The sequence below is a fragment of the Crocuta crocuta genome, unplaced genomic scaffold (assembly GCF_008692635.1).
Source record: "Crocuta crocuta isolate KB4526 unplaced genomic scaffold, BGI_CrCroc_1.0 scaffold13, whole genome shotgun sequence".
In the NCBI taxonomy this organism is placed as follows: Eukaryota; Metazoa; Chordata; class Mammalia; order Carnivora; family Hyaenidae; genus Crocuta; species Crocuta crocuta.
In genome coordinates this window covers 4,758,204-4,776,146 of record NW_027530007.1, presented here as the reverse complement: position 1 = coordinate 4,776,146, position 17,943 = coordinate 4,758,204, and the positions used below count along the sequence as shown (strand labels likewise).

Sequence of the window (17,943 nt, the reverse complement as noted above, 5' to 3'; positions counted from 1 at the left end):
CGTTCTCAGGAGTGTGATGCCAGATTCCCGAAAACCAGAAATAGCCCAAATGCTCATCAACAACAGAATGGAAAAATTGATTGTGTTATATTCATATAATGTAAAATTGTGCAGCAATGGAAATGAATGAACTTATTCTATATTTTTAGGAAATGGATAACTCACAAACATTATGTGGTGTGAAGGAAACCAGACTCTCAAATTATATTGTCTATATTGTATGCTTCTGGATACCACTTCGAAACAGTTCAGAAGCAGGAAAATTAACTTACAGGTTGGATGTCAGAAGTAGGTATCTTTGGAGAGTAGGCGCGGGTGGATTAGCAGGTCTTCTGGGGTGCCAGTAATATTCTGTTTTTGATTATGGATGTGATACGTGTACATGGACATACACAAATAGACTTGGGATTTGTGTTTCTTTCTGTTTGCATATAATGTCTTAATAAAAAGATTGTTGAAATGGCGTATAGTATAAAATAGGTTATTAAAGAACAATGAGAAATAAGCAAAGTACAGCTCCATTCAGTGATATGGAGGAATCTCGAAATGTATTGTTTGATTCTATTTGCGTGAAGTTTGAAAAGAGCCACTGCTCAGCCAGTGTCAGAGAAGACCAGTGACTCTGGGCGCCAGTCAGGGCAGCAGAAGCACCACGAGTGTTGCGGAACAAGGGATTTATTTGTTAGAAGAACAGACTGTATGCACCTGTGGGAGAAGCTAGACCAAGAAGAGCCCAGAGGGAGAATTCGGTTAGAGAAGCATCAGGGAGCCCCTGTTGAAGCTCTGGGTTGGGGGTGGGGGCCAGCCTGCAGGGGGCTGGGGAGCCGGGTGGGACATGCTGTCTCCTCTGGCAGCCGCTGCTTTCCCAGGTCTGCTGCCTGGCACCTAGGGGTAGGTGGGGTAGGGGGTAGGGTGTCTTTTCTTGGTCATCGGGGCTGGGCATTGGGGAACAAAGCTAGTGTTGGAAGAGGAAGCAAGTAGACAAACTAGAACCCTCTGGCTCCCGTTTCTGCCTGTCCCCACTTTGTGAGAGCTGAGGCTGTTCTGCTTCCACCTTTTAAATCTCAGGCTGACTCAGGGAGGGATCCCAGAAAAGTCCAGCTTGACCAAATCAATAAAGGTAAAAACAGCTGCAATGATGTTTGCACAACCTTTGCACAACCTTGTGACTATCCTAAAATACTCTTTATCATATGTGAATGATACCGCCTTAAAGCTGATATTTAAAGACTTCCATAGGTTGAAAATCCCAAAGAAAAGCAAGGAAACAATGAATTAAAAAATCAGGGTAGCGGTTACCTTTAGGAGAGGGAGGAGAATTTGGAGGTTAGGAACTCTTTCCTTGCTGTGGGTGGGGCCTCCACAAATGTTTGCCTCACGAGTGCGCAGCCTTCCGCGGACGTGTGGCAACATACACACAGGAGACGGAAATTCACAGCCAAGCGCGGTAGGTGGGGGGTCTGCGGTTATCAGTTTACCGGGACACGGTGTGCTCTAGTCTCTGATTTCTAGCTTTTTAGTGATTAGAAGATGTTGACATGGATGATTGAAATATCCAGGCTTGAGATCTGGAAGTCTGAGGGTAGTGGTTGTCTGTGTCCGTGTTACTGTCAGGCGTTATTCCCAAGGATGTAGGCAACAAGGCCTCCGGGGCTCCTGAAATATCCGTGAGTAAGTTTTGAAAACAGGCTAATGGGATATTTCTATCACTTCTTACTGTACACGTTTGATTTTAAAATTTCAACTGAGATTTCTTTGTACTCAAAGTAGATTATACAGATTCTCGAAAGCATTTGTAACAAATCTGTTTTGAGGATCTGAGAAATGAGAACATTCTCCCCATCTAAAACTTACTTTATCTACTCTTCATTTTACATGGAGCCACTTTTTTATTTGAATGTTTGTTATGGTTCTTTTTATCCTCTTTGTAATGAGGAAGCAATTGCCTAAATAAAGCTCTGCAGCTTTCCTGCCTGGGGCTGTAGTTGTACCAGAGTTAGGAAATGGGTGTGAAGGTTTTTACAGAAGTTCAAAAACAAGGAGTATCTTGTACTGTTCCTTTGTAAAGGCTTGACAGTGTTTTGCTGTAGTTATGTAGACTTTTAGCTTTATATTCTTTTGGTGTAGAGCATACAGAGCCAGTTTTTTGAATGACACATTTTACCTCCTTAACCAAGGGGGTCCCCCAACCATTATTTCTGCGGGGGTTACATTTCTTTATTTTTGTGTAAGTTTGTTTATTTTGAGAGACAGAGGGAGAGAGAGAGATCATATGCATGTGTGTGCGAACAGCAGGAGGGGCAGAGAGGAGAGAGAATCCAGAGCAGACTTCTTCCTGTCAGTGTGCAGCCTCACACGGGGCCTCACGCGGGGCTTGAACTCACAAACCGTGAGATCATGACCTGACCTGAAATCAAGAGTCGGATGTTTAACCGGCTGAGCCATGCAGGCGCCCCTAAATTTCTAACGTAAAACCTTATTACTGTTACTTATAGTGCCTCTGGACTATTTGCAGAACTTCAGAGATACATTTGTTAGATGATGAGATTCTTAGGGTTTTGTTTTGAGTCAAATGTCACTGTATAGTTTTCTGTTAAAGAAACACCAATTTGGTGGGGGCCCTGGGTGGTTCAGCCAGTTGAGCATCCAACTCTTGATCTCCGCGCAGATCTTGTTCTCAGGGTCGTGAGTTCAAGCCCCATGTAGGGCTCTGTGCTGGTTGTGGAGGCTACTTAAAAAAAAAATTTTTTTTTTTTTTGGTAATGTCTATAAGCTAGTTAATTAAGCATTTTGTCTTTTCATCTCTTTGTTCAGTGATCATTTTAAGTGCCTATTGTGTGCCCCAAACCCTGAGATAAGACTAGCCATTTGGAAGGAAGGAAAAGATCGTCACAGTTCTGTGGGAAGGCATACATAAAAAGCAATATGGTACAATAAAGGATGTAATGAAATTATGAAGTATGTATGTACAAGATAAATTTGAGGCATATAAATGGTGGCCATTATATAAAAAATGAAGATGATTATTTGAAGATGATTAGGAGTTTGCTAGGCAAAGAGAATCAGCAAGAAAACTTCCCAGGCTGAAGGAACTGCTTGTGTAAAGGAGTGAAAGCAGGAGGGACTTGGGTAATCAGGAATGGCCGGCGCAGGGTTTAAGGAGAGATGGAGGAGTTAAGGTTAGAAAGACCAGCGGCAGCCAGCTCACAGGAAGCCTTGTATGACACTGGGTTTATGTTTTTATCTCATAAATAATAGGGATCAACTGAGAGATTTTAATCAGAAAAGTAAAATGATCAAATTTTCATGTTATACAGTCACCCCTTGGACAACTTAGAAAATGGTTTGGAGGGAAGCTGGAAATCTGGGGAGGACTCCATACCAGAGATAATGAAGACTTGTTTCTAGACAGTGGCAGTAGAGAAGGATCTGACCTAGAATCAGCAGGGTTTATCATGACCTCTAAGATGTGATGGCAAAGCAGGGGAGAAATTACTCAGACGGTAGTTTGAATGATAGTGGTACTTATTGTAGAGAATGGAATGTGGAAAGAAGAACAAGTTTTAAGACGTTGAACTCCGTATTTATATAGTTGAGTTTAGAAGCACTTGTGGAACATCTCGATAGAGATCCAAGAAGGCAGTTGGATATAGATCTGGGTGCTCAGGAGAGAGCTGGAAGAAACTGACATACAGGTGACACTTCCCGAGGAGAGTAGGGAGACTCCGGAAAGAGGGGGGTTTGAGAAATAAACCATTCCCTCATCCTCTCTGGAAAGTAAGAGAGCAGGAAGTGAGTTGAGCTTATGAAGGAAACTCAGAAGGAATAGCCGGAGAGGAAGAGGCTTGGGAGGCTCACAGAGACCAAGGGAGGACAGCGTAGCAAGGAGGATGAGCGGAAGGGATCAGCAGTGCTACCTTGCAAAGGAAAATTCTATAAATTTTAAGAAAATATCTTTTAATTTTTGTGATTGAGATATTTAGAGGAGGAAAGGGAGGGTTATTTATTTAAATGGATTTTGGACAGTTGGCTTATCAACTAAAAGATAAATTTAGGTCTGTATCTTATGTCTTATAGAAAATCTAAAAATGTAAAAAGTAGAAATAATAAAAATAGTAGCTCTGTGTTAGACTCCGAGCTGACAGCGTGGAGCCTGCTTGGGATTCTCTTTCTCCTCTCTCTCTGCTCCTCCTCCTGCATGCTGTCTTTCTGTGTCTCTCAAAATAAATAAATAAACATGAAAAAAAAATATTAGAAGAAAAGATGGGTCCATAGTTACATAGTGTTCAGTGCTGTTAATGACACCAAAATTGGTCAGGAAAAGGCCATAAATTGGACTGCATATAAATTCACCATTTCTGTGTGCTAAAAAATACCATAAAATTAAAATGTAAATGGCAGACTGGGAGAAATACTTGCCACATATTTGACAGTGGTTTAATATCCTTAATATTTAGAAGATGTATTAATAAAATGAGTAACTGGAGATTACTGGTTAAGCAGTTATTCATTGAAATGGATTTATCTCTACTGCCTTCCAAATTTTTTTTTTTTAATTTTTTTTTTTTTTAAGGTTTTTTAAATTTATTTCTAGAGAGAGAGCGTGAGCAGAGGAGGGTCAGAGAGAGAGGGAGTCACAGACTGAAACAGGCTCCAGGCTCTGAGCTGGCAGTCAGCATAGAGCCCGACGCGGGGCTCGAACCCACGAACCGTGAGATCATGACCTAAGCGAAAGTCGGACGCTTAACCGACTAAGCCACCCAGGCGCCCCGTCTACTTCCTTCCAAATTTTTGAAAAAATGATAGAAGAGAATCATAAGAAGTATAAACATCCAAAGATAGAAAATATGGGAGTGGAGAAATGGTAGATTAAGTGGTTGGACTCCCTTTCTTCAAGTAGAAAAGCTGGACACAATTTACCAAAATTTATGTGGAAGGTAACGGGGAGCTAGAAGATGGTGGAAATTTATTTGTGAGGCCAAGGTCTGTGGAAGGAGGGAAGCTCATAGATATGCGATCAGATTTGAATCTACTTCTGCCCTAGAGGAACCTGCTAATTCAAGAAGAGGCAGGCAAGGAAGAATCTGGAAAGCTCAACAGAAATTTTGATGGACTCAAGGGATTGGAAGGTGTGGGACAAAAATGATACTCTGAGACAGATCAGGGAGAAAGGACCCTGGAAAACTTCTTGGGCTTTGAGTAGAAGTCCCAGAGGCCTGCATACTAGAAATACTAGTGTCTCAGAAGTGCTAACTGCAAATCCTCTCAGTTTTTGATTGGATCACGGTGATCTTGATAGAAATTAATGTAAATCCTTTCTGGAAGAAGATAACATTACCCAGAGCCTCAGATGATATCTGCATTTATTTACACTCATCCAGTAGATGAGAATTGAAGACAGTTTGGCTGAAACCAAGAGAAACAACAGACTATGGAAGTGGACCCACAAGGTTCCAGATAATGGCATTTTAGAAAAGGATGATATATATAATATGTTTATAAATTTTTTTAATGTTATTTATTTGTGTGTGAGAGAGAGAGACAGTGTGAGCAGGAGAGGGTCAGAGAGAGAGGGAGACACAGAATCTGAAGCAGCTCCAGACTCTGAGCTGTCAGCACAGAGCCCGACGCGGGGCTCGAACCCATGAACTGTGAGATCATGATCTGAGCTGAAGTCAGATGCTTAACCGACTGAGCCACCCAGGCGCCCCAATATATAATGTGTTTAAAGAAATGAAAGACAAGATTAAGAATCAAGAAACAGGAACTTTTTAAAAAAGAAAAAAAAAAAAAAAGAACCAGATGTAAATTCTAGACTGAAGGATTATACCTGAATTGAAGTTAAGATCTTAATTGACAGACTTAACACAGATTAGTAGTAGCAATAAATTGAAAATAAATATTCAGAACGATGAGAAATGTGGAGAAAGATGGATAGGATACATCAAAGAATGTATGATGTGAGATTCAGTGAAAATGTTGAATGAGTATGTAATTGAAATCCAGTAAGAGAGGAGGGAGGAATGGTACAGAAGCAGTATTTAGAGAGAATGGCTGAGAATTGTCAGTAATAGACAAAAGTATCAGATCACAACTTCAGGAAATACTGTAGACCCTAAGCTAGATAGATAAATTCAAATAAAATCTCACTGAAACATAAGATTGCCGAAAACCAAAGATAACAAGAAAATCTTAAAAGTAGCCAGAGAAAAATCACATAGTACATTCAAAAGAGCAATAAGACTGACAGCTAATTTCTCAACAGACGTAGAAGTCAGAGACCATGGAATGTTTTAAAAATGTAAACAAGAAGGTCAGCTGCTAGTCTAGAATTCTGTACCCAGCAAAAAACCTTTCAGAAGTGAAGACAAAATACCATCTTTTTATATCAACAAAAAACAGAAAGAAGTAATCTGACCAGACCCGCACTGGATGGAGGAAGAACTAAAAGTAAAGATTTTTCTTTAGGCAGAAGGCAGATGATCTTGCATGAGAACTTCAAGGTGCAGGAAAAGTGAAGAACAAAGCGAGGGTGGATGCAAATGTATCGATGTAGAGAACAGCAATAGTATCTTGTATGGTTTATGATATATGTAGAATTAAATATATATAGTAATAGCATTTAAGTTGTGGGGATGTAAATAGAGTTAGTAACCTGTGGTTTTGCATTGTTCAGGAGGTGGTAAAAATATTAATTTACTTAAGACCGTTAAATCAAAGATGCATGTTGGATAGTCATTAAAAGAATGATAAGAGAATATATACCTACCAAACTGGTAGAGGAAAAATACAGAGAAGGAGGAATTGTCATCAAGTAAAACTTGGTTAACCCAAATGGAGGCAGAAAGACAGAAGAAGGAACATAGAACGTTTGGGAAAAATAGGGGGCAAACAGTAAGAAGATACATTTAAGCCTATGATATTAGTAATTAAGTGAAATAAAAATGAACTAAATTTTTCATTTAAAATACAGAGATTCACAGATTAGTTAAAAACACAAAGTGGATCATAACTTCATGCTGCTTACAAGGATGCAGATAAGTAGAAAGTAAAATGGAAGAAGAGGATGTATCACCGAAATACTAACTAAAAGGGGAGCTTAATTAGATTAACATTGTAGAACTTAGGCCAGAGAAACATTACTGGGGTTAAGGAGAGACATTTCATAATGATAAAGTAGCTCAACAGTTCTACATCTGTATGTACCTAAAAATAAAGTCTCAAAATACACAAGGCAAAAATTAACCAAGAATAGGCAAATCCAAAATCACAGTGGGAAATTTTAACACATTTTATTAACTGATAAGGAATCGGGTGTAAAATATCTCAATTACATAATTAACAAACGAGTTAATCTTACTGGGTTTACCAGTAGATTAGATGCAGTAGGACAGAGAACTAGTAAACTGAAGTAATAAATATTAAAAATAAAATGCAGAATAAAATGAAATATGAAATAAATAGGACACTACATCTATTATCTAGAAACTATATGCAGTTTTTATACAAACATGAAACATTTATCAAAATTTTTTTTTTGAGATTTTTTTAATGTTTTTTTTAATTTATTTTTTTTTTATTTCTAGGAGAGAGAGAGAGAGACAGCGTGAGCAGGGGAGGGTCAGAGAGAGAGGGAGTCACAGACTGAAACAGGCTCCAGGCTCTGAGCTGGCAGTCAGCACAGAGCCCGACGCGGGGCTCAAACCCACGAACCGCGAGATCATGACCTAAGCGAAAGTCGGACGCTTAACCGACTAAGCCACCCAGGCGCCCCAACATTTATCAAAATTTTTGATCCCCAATGTAATTCTGGTTTCAAAAGGTTGAAACCAGACTTATAAAGATAGGCTTACTGTTTGAAAAATCAGCATAAATCACCAAGTTAATAAAGTAAAGCAGAAAAATAATGTGATAATGTCAATAGATACAAAAATTTGCTTTTGATAAAATTGAGCATCCATTTAAAATGAAATCCTAGAGGCGCCCGGGTGGCTTAGTCAGTTAAGCGTTCGACTTCGGCTCAGGTCATGGACTCACGGTTCATGGATTCGAGTCCCGCATCGGGCTCTGTGCTGACAGCTAGCTCAGAGCCTGGAGCCTGTTTAGGATTCTGTATTTCCCTCTCTCTGACACTCCTCTGCTCACGCTGTCTCTCTCTCTCTCTCTCTCTCAGAAATAAATAAAACATTTAAAAACAATGAAATCCTAGAATAGGTTATGACTAAATAGTAACAGTCCTTAATTTGATAGAGATTGCTAAGAAAAACCCTATAGCAAACATCATGTTTAATGGTGAAATGTTGAAAATTTTCCTTCTGAGACTGGGGAAGAANAATTATAATATAATATAAAAGTAGAATATCCTGCTTAGTTTAATCAGACCAGAAAAATAAAAAGCACAAGGATCAGAACGTAAGGAATAAAACTGATTTTGTAGATGACATGATTGCGTACAAAGAAAATCCAGAATATTTCTTTATTGGTTAATTATGATTAATAAGGTTGCAAGCGTTTAGGTAATGCTGGACACAGTCGCAATTTTATACACCAACAACTAACATAATGTAACAAAAATATTTGAAATAATGTAATCAGACTTTTCAGAATTAATTTATAGAAATATAAGGTATCTGTACAGAAAACAAATATTATTGAGAAAAGTGAAAGATCTAAATAGAGAAATATACCATGTTCATAGATCAGAAGACTCAATATTGTAAGATGTTGATTCTTCTTAAATTCATATATGATTTAAAATTTAATGCAGTCGGTTAAGTGGCCGACTTCGGCTCAGGTCACGATCTCGCGGTTCGTGGGTTCGAGCCCCGTGACAGACTCTGTGCTGACAGCTAGCTCAGAGCCTGGAGCCTGTTTCATATCCTGTACCTCCCTCTTTCTCTGACCTTCCCCTGCTCATGCTGTCTCTCTCTCTCTTTCAGTAATAAATAAAACATTAACAAAAAATTAAAAATTTTTATTTATTTACTTATTTTTTAAAGGGTGGGGGGCAGAGGGAGAGAGAGAATCCTGAGCTCCACACAGAGCATGGAGCCTGACAAGGGGCTTGATTCCACGACCTTGGGATCCTGACCTGAGCTGATATCAAGAGTCAGACATTTACCCAACTGAGTTACCCAGGTGCCCCAATCTATGCATTTTCTTTCTTTTTTTGTGACAAACCGATGTTAAAGTGTATATGGAAATGTAAACAGCAGGGAGTAGCCAGAATACTTTTGAAGAACGCACTGAGCAGACTTGGAGCAGACCTGGATAGCAAGATGACTGTCAAACTATGGTGATGAGTGTTGTTTAGACACGTAGACCAGTTGAGCAACCTGGTTCACACATAGATCCACTGTGATCTGGAAACTTGATTTATTGCACAGGAGGCTCTCCTGAATAGTAGAGAAAGAACAGTCTTTTGAATAGACGGCGATCTAGATATTCGTGTGGGAAAGAAAAGAAATGTGACACCCTACCTTACAAACATACAAATTAATTCCAAATCCATATCAGTCTGGATCCAGTCAGGAAAGAGAAGTCAGACAGTACATTGAAAAGAAAAAGTTTAATATGAAGAATTCTTAACTGTAACAGGGAACTGAAGTAATGAGAGATGGGCTAGCAAGAAGTAAAGAGAACTGGAAAGAAGCTAAGAGTAACAGACATGCAGAGCCGCTGCTGCCTCTGGGGCTGAGAGAGAGCTCCCAGGGGAAAGGCCGTCTGTCCCCAGGACCTGAGACCCAGACCTTGCCCTGAGGGCACGCTGAGCCCTACCGCAAGGCCGAGAGCTTGGTGGGAATCTCTCCTCTGGAGCCGGGCAGAAGTGGCTCTCTGGTGCATCCAGAAAAGCTTGCTCGTGGGGAGCCGTCTCCCCGCAGGTACCCTGCTCCAACCCCCCCACCGGGTGGCGGCGCTGAGCGAGGCCACTGGCTGCCAGGCGTTGCTGGCCTGCGTGTGCCAGTCTCTGGAGGCCAGAGAAGCTGCTGGCTGGGCGCTGGGAACTGCACGTGCGGCAGGAGGCAGATGCCGGAGAAGCCGCCCGTGTCGAAGGAGCTGGACGCTTAGCTGAGAACATCCGGAAGGCTGTCTGGATCAAGATGCCAAGATGATGCCAGTGTTTTTATTCCCCTTGGCAAATAAGATTATGGTGTCTCCGCTTCCTTGTATTCATTCAGCATTTACTTAATACATGTTGTTAACCATTCTCTCCATGCCAGACATAGAAATGTGTTTGTTACCAGCTACTTGAGGGGACAGAATAGACACCGACGTCTGGTAAGGTAGCCAGCCATTCTGTCAGGCAGGAGCCACTCCCTCAGGCACTGCTGGCGTCCCCGGGGATGGCTGCGTATGTGTTCAGTGCTGATAAAGACCCCCTTTGCCTTCAAAGGGAAACAGCCATTGAAGCAAAAAGTCATAAGAACATGTACATGTTTATAAAGTTGAATAAAAGGTAATGAAGGAAAAGGGCAGCCGCTCTAGGAGAGGAGGGTCTAATTTAGGTCGGGAGCCAGGAGGACTTTCTTACCAAGTGCTGTTTTGTTCTTTTCATGACTTGAGACAGGAGGATGAGGAAGAATTAGCATGATGAGATCAGTGATCCGAGAGGCGGTTCTGGACTCTGGCGGTTCTGGGAAGAAGGGCCCTGGCGTGTGTGAAGAAGTGGGCGAGGCAGGGAGCGGCTGGGGGTGAGGATGAGTTCGAGGCCCGCGGGCGGAGTGCAGACCACAGCACCCCGCAGTTCTATAATTGCTGTAACTTGAAAGAAGCTTGGCTGTAAAGTGGAAGGGGGGGTATGGTGTGGAGCGGGGAGCCTTGTGTTTTGTTTTACAGAAGTTGGGGGACGAGTGGCTTGTGTTGGGAGGGAGAGACCACAGAGCGAAGAGAAGGCAGTCGTCAGCTCAACAAATACTAGAATGGCTTACGCTAGGCAGTATTCTCCACTCTTGGAATACATGTAAAACACAACCAGATCTCTGTCTGCAGGGGGCTTGCATTCTAGAGGGGGAGACGGAGAGTACACAAAGTGAGGTGGTGACTGTGCTGTAAAAAGGAAAGAAACAAACATAACCTGTTAACAGGGAGATAGAGGAGCTGAGGTAGGGCGGGCAGTGGGATGTGGTTGTAAGTGGTGCGGGCAGCACTGATGGATTGGATGCCACTAGAATGCCAGCTACATCAGGGCAGAGATTTTTGTTTTATTCACTGTTGTACCCCCAGAGGGTGGAGTGGTGCGTGGCGCATAGTCTGTGCCCAGTAAGTGTGTGAATGAGGAGTGATACAGGATCCCGGGGATGGGAAGGAAGGAGTTGTGGAAAGACTCAGTCCTCCTGTGTCCCCCTGATGCTCACACGGTGGCCGTACTCCTTGCCTTTCTGACACGGGATTGGGGGGGGGTCCTCCCACCAAGCGGTTCTCCGCAGCCCCAGCTGGGTGTCCTACAATTGGACTCCATTCTGGCGCCGTGTACCTGGAGATAGCAGCGCCTACCTCAGGTTAAGGGCTCAGTCCCACAGGACTGCTCCCACCCTACTTGATGCCGGTGGCAAGTCCAGGCCTTCTGATAGGCCCATGACCCCCTCCTCAGGTTTGATTAATTTGTTAGAGCGGCTCACAGAACTCAAGAGAACACTTATGTTTATCAGTTTATTTAAAAAAGATTTTTTTAATGTATGTTTATTTTTGAAAGAGCATGAATGGGGGAGGGGGAGACTCCCTCCATCTCTCTTTCTCTCTCTCCCTCTCCCTCTCCCCTCAAAGCAGGCTTCAGGCTCGCTGTCAGCGCAAGAGCTTGTCGGGCTCTAACTCATGAAATGCAAGATCATGACCTGAGCCGAAGTCAGAGGCTTAACTGACTGAGCCACCCAGGCATCCCTGTTTATCAGTTTATTAAAACACATGATGTTTTTCTTTTAATCTTTATTTATTTTTGAGAGATGGAGAAACAGTGTGAGCTAGGGAGGAACAGAGGGAGAGGGAGACACAGAATCCGAAGCAGGCTCCAGGCTCTGCGCTGTCAGCACAGAGCCTGACAAGGGGCGCGAACTCACGAACCACGAGTTCATGACCTGAGCCGAAGTTGGATGCTCAACCCACTGAGCCTTCCAGGTGCCCCTGTTAAAGGACATAATAAAGGATACAGGTAAACAGCCAGAGGAAGAGAGAGAACAGGCGAGGTCTGGGAGGGTCCCGGTGCGGGAGATTCTGTCCCTGTGGAGGTGGGTAGGTCACCTGCCGTCTGGATCTACTTGCCGAGCTACAAGCTTCCTGAACCCCGCGCTGTTGGGGTTTTGTGAAGGCTTCTTCGTGATCAGTTGTTAACTCCATTTCCAGCCCCTCTCCCTTCTCTGGAGGAGGGGGTGGGGCTGAAGATTCCAAGCTTCTGATCTTGGCTTGGTTTTTCTGGTGACCGGCCACCTTCCAGGAGCCGTCCTGGAGCCCATGTGAAGTTGCCTCATGAGAACCAGAGATGCTTCGAGTGCTCTTATCGTTGAGGAATACGTAAGGATTTTAGGGGCCCTGTACCACGGACAGGGTTGAAGACCAAATACTGGAACAAAAGACAGTCTTCTCATGTAGGAAAATTGTAAGGGTTTGGGAGCTTTGGGATATGCAGGGGGCCAGAGACTAATACGTATTTTCTGTTACCTCACATTGAGGGACCAAGGCCAGATGGGTCATGGAAGAAGATACATTGTAGGAGGGTCTGCATATGTAGGCATAGTGTTGCTCATATCCTCAATTCAGATTACAGTAGTCACCCCTTCGCTGTGGTTTACTTTTTGTGGTATCACTTAACACACAGTCAGATGCGGTCTGGAAGCGATGATCCTCCTCCTGACATTGTCAGGGGTCAGTAGTGGCCAAACCTCTGTTATGGTGCTTGTGTCGTTCCTCTCACTTTATGTCATCATGTAGGCCTTTTATCATCTTACATCATCACAGCAGGAAGGGGGAGTACAGTATGGTAAGGTATTTTGAGAGAAAGTCCACATTCACATAACTTTTATGACAGTATATTGTTATAGTTCCATTAAAAATTTAAAAAATTTTTTATTTTGAGGGGCGCCTGGGTGGCTTAGTCGGTTAAGCGTCCGACTTTTGCTTGGGTCATGATCTCGCAGTTCGTGGGTTCGAGCCCCACGTTGGGCTGTGTGCTGACTGCCAGCTCAGAGCCTGGAGCCTGTTTCGGTCTGTGACTCCCCCTCTCTCTGACCCTCCCCTGCTCACGCTGTCTCTCTCTCTCTCCTAGAAATAAATAAAACATTAAAAAAAAAATAAAAAAAAATAAATTTTTTATTTTGAGAGAGAGAGAAAGAGAGAAACACGACAGAACGGGAGGGGCAGACAGAGAGGGAGACACAGGATCCGAAGCAGGCTCCAGGCTCTGAGCTGTCAGCACAGAGCCCGACACGGGGCTTGAGCCCACAAGCAGTGAGATCATGACCTGAGCTGAAGTCGGATGCTTAACCGACTGAGCCACCCAGGCACCTCTGTTACATTTCAATTTCATTATTAATTATTATTAGTTTCTTAATGTATAAATTAAGCCTTATCACCAAACGTATGTATAAGAAAGAACCTAGTGCATATAGGGTTTGGTTCTCTCTGTGGTTTCAGGCATCCGCTGGGGGTCTTCCTCTCAGGTAAGGGGGGACTCCTGTAAATTAGATTCGCTTTTAGAAGATTTAACTACTCTGGGGCACCTGGGTGGCTCTGTTGGTTAAGCATCCGGCTTCGGCTCAGGTCATGATCTCATGATTTGTGAGTTTGAGCCCTGCATCAGGCTCTGTGCTGACAGTTCAGAGCCTGGAGCCTGCTTCAGATTCTGTGTCTTCCTCTTTCTCTGCTCTTACCCACTTGTGCTCTGTCTCTCTCTCCTTCAAAAATAAATAAATATTTTTAAAAAAAGATGTAACTATTCAATTATATTTTGAATTCTTTGAGTTAACTTTGTTTCATGGCATTAGTTTTGTCCGTTGTATATTTCTCAGTTATATGAATAATAATTTACAGATCTCCTCATTCTCCGGGGTATTACCCAGGTGAAAGGTGACTTTCTAGTCATTTAAAAATCAAGTTGGTACTTATATTCATTATATATTAAAATTCTTTTACAACCTGTCTTGCTGGCTTAAAGTGGTGGTACTGGTAGCGTGTGCATGTGCGTGCACAGTGGTGGTTTTATTCCAGTTAAACCAGTTTCGCCAGAGTTCATCTGCAGTGGTTACATATTGAATTTAAAGTTACACTCCTGGTGGTTATTCTTCTGATCCGTTAATCCGACTGATCCTTCAGTGAATGTTTCATGTAGCCTTTGCTAAGTTTCACCTCGTGATGATCTTTTGTTTGCTTGAAATCATATTGACAGACCACAACTCCTTCTTCTAATTTAGGTATGCATGAAGATTGCCCTGTATTTGTGTCGTCTTGGCTTTTTATTTTTAAGGATTCCAGTGCCATATATAATGTTGTCCTAGCTCAAGAAGATGTAACTTCTGACTGATAAGTATAGAGCATTCCTTTGTTGAAAAGAAATTGATACAGATGTTTTTAAGACCATTTGGTCATAGCTGGAAACTGGCTTATATTCAGAGGACTTCATCTGTGAAGGAAGAACAGGGGGCATACTAAATCACCAACATCCTTTTTGCCGTAGGTAATCTACCCCTCCCATAGAAGTCACTTTATTAGATTTCTCTTATATACTAACGTATATATTTAATTACAAACATATATGTATATAATTACAAAGATAATCAATGATCATTGGAAGCATGCTAACACCAAAGGAATGTGGAGATTAAAAACTGAAACTTTTCCTTAAAATTTACACCCCAGGAGAGAAACATTGTCAACAAATTGATTTATATCCTTCCCTGAACTTTAAAGATGCACCTATGTAAATCATGTACGCGTGTGTAATGAATATGCATATGTATGTATGTATGTGTTTCCGTGTATCTGTGAGTATACTCCCCGCCCCCGCCATGACACCCACACACATACACACACGAATCATGCATGCTCCTTGCCTGACCATTCTTCTGCCCACGCCACTGTCTGTTGTGCTCCTTTCCCATGCCAGTGCGTGGGTGCGAGTGTACATAACTACATAGCCAGAGATGTTATTTGTAAAAAATTAAACCAATCCCTTTTGGATTGTCTCAGCATTTTGCTCATGTAATCAGTGATGCACTTAACATTCTTGTTCTCATATTTTTGCATGCTTCTCCAGTTATTTCCATAGGAGAGAGGCCGACCGGTAGAGTTGTTCACCTACGAGGGTAAACTTTTGTCATGGCTCTCTAGAAGGGTTGTACCACTTTGTGTTCTCAGTGGTTGAGTACGAGTGTCCGTTTCTCCAAAGGCTAACCAGCACTTGGTTTTAAAATTCTTTTCTCGAGGCGCCTGGGTGGCTCAGTCGGCTAAGTGTCTGACTTTGGCTCAGGTCATGATCTCACGGTTCGTGGGTTCGAGCCCCGCGTTGGGCTCTGTGCTGCCAGCTCAGAGCCTAGAGCCTGCTGCGGATTCTCTATCTCCCTCTCTGACTCTCCCCTGCTCATGCTGCCTCTCTCTCTCTCAGAAATAAATAAAAACATTTAAAAAATAAAAAAAAAATTCTTTTCTCAGGTGAAAAACTACGTGTCTGTTAATTTGCATTTCTGTGCATATTCCTAAGATTTGGCATGGTGTGGCCACTTGTGTTACTTTTTTGACTTGTCTGATCATTCTTTGGCCATTTTCTTTAGTCGGTTCTTCATCTTTTTCTTTCTGATTTCTTTGTTTTTCTGTAAACAAGTGTGTGTGTCATTTTTCCATGGCGAGTCACCTGTATTTCAGTCTTAATTTTCCAAACTCGTGACGCAGTCTCCAGCAGTCCTGTGTGTCCCGCACTCCAGCTTTGACTCTTCCTGGCCTTGATGGCGCGCCTGGGACAGTCTCCCCACGCCACGTACTTAGTGTTTTCTCTAGACTTTCTTCCCTGTTTTGTGCTTTTATCCTTAGATGTTTAATACAAATAAACATTTTTTGTAAATGCATAGGTTGAGGTAGATCTCTAATTTCGTTCCTGCCCCCCGTACATGCTTATTATTGAAGCATTGAGCCTTCCATACTGACCGAAACGTAGCCTGATTACCTTGTGCTGCTTCCACAAACACATGGTTCTTTACCGTGATGCCCCCTGTTCATTGATCTCTTTATTGTGTCTTCATCGGTGCCACATGGTGTGCTCTCCTTTCCTTACACACTCGCTTAATTTTCATCGGTCTGATGTATCATGAACATTATTACCCCTGTTCTCTTCTCAGAGATCTTTCAAAAACCGGAGCGTGACTTCATTGGCTTCTCTGAATGATCTGACACCGGTTTCTGTAAGCTGAGGTCACAATCTCTTTTTGCCTTTGGCAGCAAATGTTGTGGGTTGATGAAGAAAATGAATTCAAGTGACTTCCTGCCCCTGAGAATAGAATTGAAATGATCGCTAACCTTCGTTTCTCTCGCTGCTGTTTCCCAGCCTTCCTCCCATCTGGGAACACGTCCAAAAATGATAGTATTTACAGGGTGTGCCAGGTTAGTGGGTGAGCTGTCTTGAGGTCACAGCCCACTGGGCTGGGGTCTGGGTGGCCTGGGCCCCTTGCAGACTGTGAAGGGTTCGGTGCCTGTAACCCACATGTCGTGTGTGGCATGTCACAGGGGTCTGCCGACCTAGGTTAAGGCGCTCCAGCATTAAATAGTTTTCATCGTAGGTCATCATAGCTTCATATGGATTCAACATTCTGAGAGCCAGACTTCTTTTTAAAACATTATAATCGTGGTAAATACGCATAACGTAAAATGTATCATCTTAGCCCCCATTTCTAAGTACACAGTTCTTTGGCTTTACGTACGTTCACATTATTGTGCACCTGTCCCCAGCATCCAGCTCCTGAACTCTTTCCTCTTGTGGGACTGAAACTCTGTTCCCTTTAAACAGTGACTCCCATTCTCCCCGCCCGCCCCAGCCCCTGGCAAACCTCTGTTCTCCTTTCTGTCTCTCTGAATTTGACTACTCTGACCTCCTCATAGAAGTGGAATCATGCAATATTTGTCTTTTTGTATCTGGCTTGTTTCACTTAGTATACTATTCTCAAGGTTTGTCTGTGATGTAGCAGGTGTCAGGATGTCCTTCCTTTTTATAGGCCAAGTGATATTCCGTTACGTACACACCGCACCTAGCTTCTCCATCCGTCCGCTGAAGGACGCCTGGCTTGCTTCCGCCGTTGCGTGTTGTGACTTTATTGCTGTGAACAAGGGTGTACGATCTGAGAGCCAGACTTCTTAGAAGAGTTGTCTTTCTCCCCCGTTTTTTGCCTCTCATTTAGATACTTCAGTCTGAATTTAGCTTCCATTATTCTGCTGAAACTTCTTTCTTACATCACCCGTGATCTCAGAGTTGTTTAATATAAGGAGCAGTTTTTCAGCCTTACTCGATTTGGTTTCTCAGATGTAGCCAAGCAGGTTGAACGTGCGTTTTGCCTTGGCCTCTGGGATGGTGTGTGCTCCTGGTTTTTCTCTCACGTGCTGCTGGTGGCTCTTGATCTCTACCCAGCATCGAAAGGCAGAATTTCCTCCGGGCTTGAAAGTAGACCTTTCCTGTGTGACTACTGGTTAAGTGTGGATTAACTTGGAATCTGAGGGCGTTCACGTCTGGATTTCCATTCTTTCTCTCAGTGACACCCCCCTGCCTGCCCGCCTCATCCCCTCTCCCCCATGCATTCCATAGATTTGGGCCCATGCAGGCTTCAGTTAGTTTCTGAGCCCACCACTCTCTGCCGAGCTCCATGCCAGAGCTGTCTACCTGATCTCTGCTGGAGCTTCTTAGCGTGTCTGAAAAGGAATTGATTGTCTTCCTCTCTGCCTCTCCTGTCTCAGTAAAGGGCTCCAATCAGACCTGAG

At 42.9% G+C, this 17,943-nt stretch overlaps 1 protein-coding gene and 1 long non-coding RNA gene across 3 annotated transcripts in view; both read left to right on the top strand.

The window, feature by feature from the left end:
• CAMTA1 (calmodulin binding transcription activator 1) overlaps positions 1-17,943 on the top strand; it is an 821,930-nt gene that overhangs the window by 32,567 nt on the left and 771,420 nt on the right. The window lies entirely within an intron of this gene.
• LOC144231412 (uncharacterized) overlaps positions 1,377-17,943 on the top strand; it is a 25,441-nt gene continuing 8,874 nt past the window's right edge. Inside the window, exon 1 of one of the 2 annotated variants that reach the window (XR_013335081.1) lies at positions 1,377-1,447. This is a non-coding gene — a long non-coding RNA (uncharacterized LOC144231412). Of the gene's footprint in view, positions 1,448-1,500; positions 1,672-17,943 lie in introns of those variants that run through there. The other variant, XR_013335082.1, reaches the window with a different exon arrangement.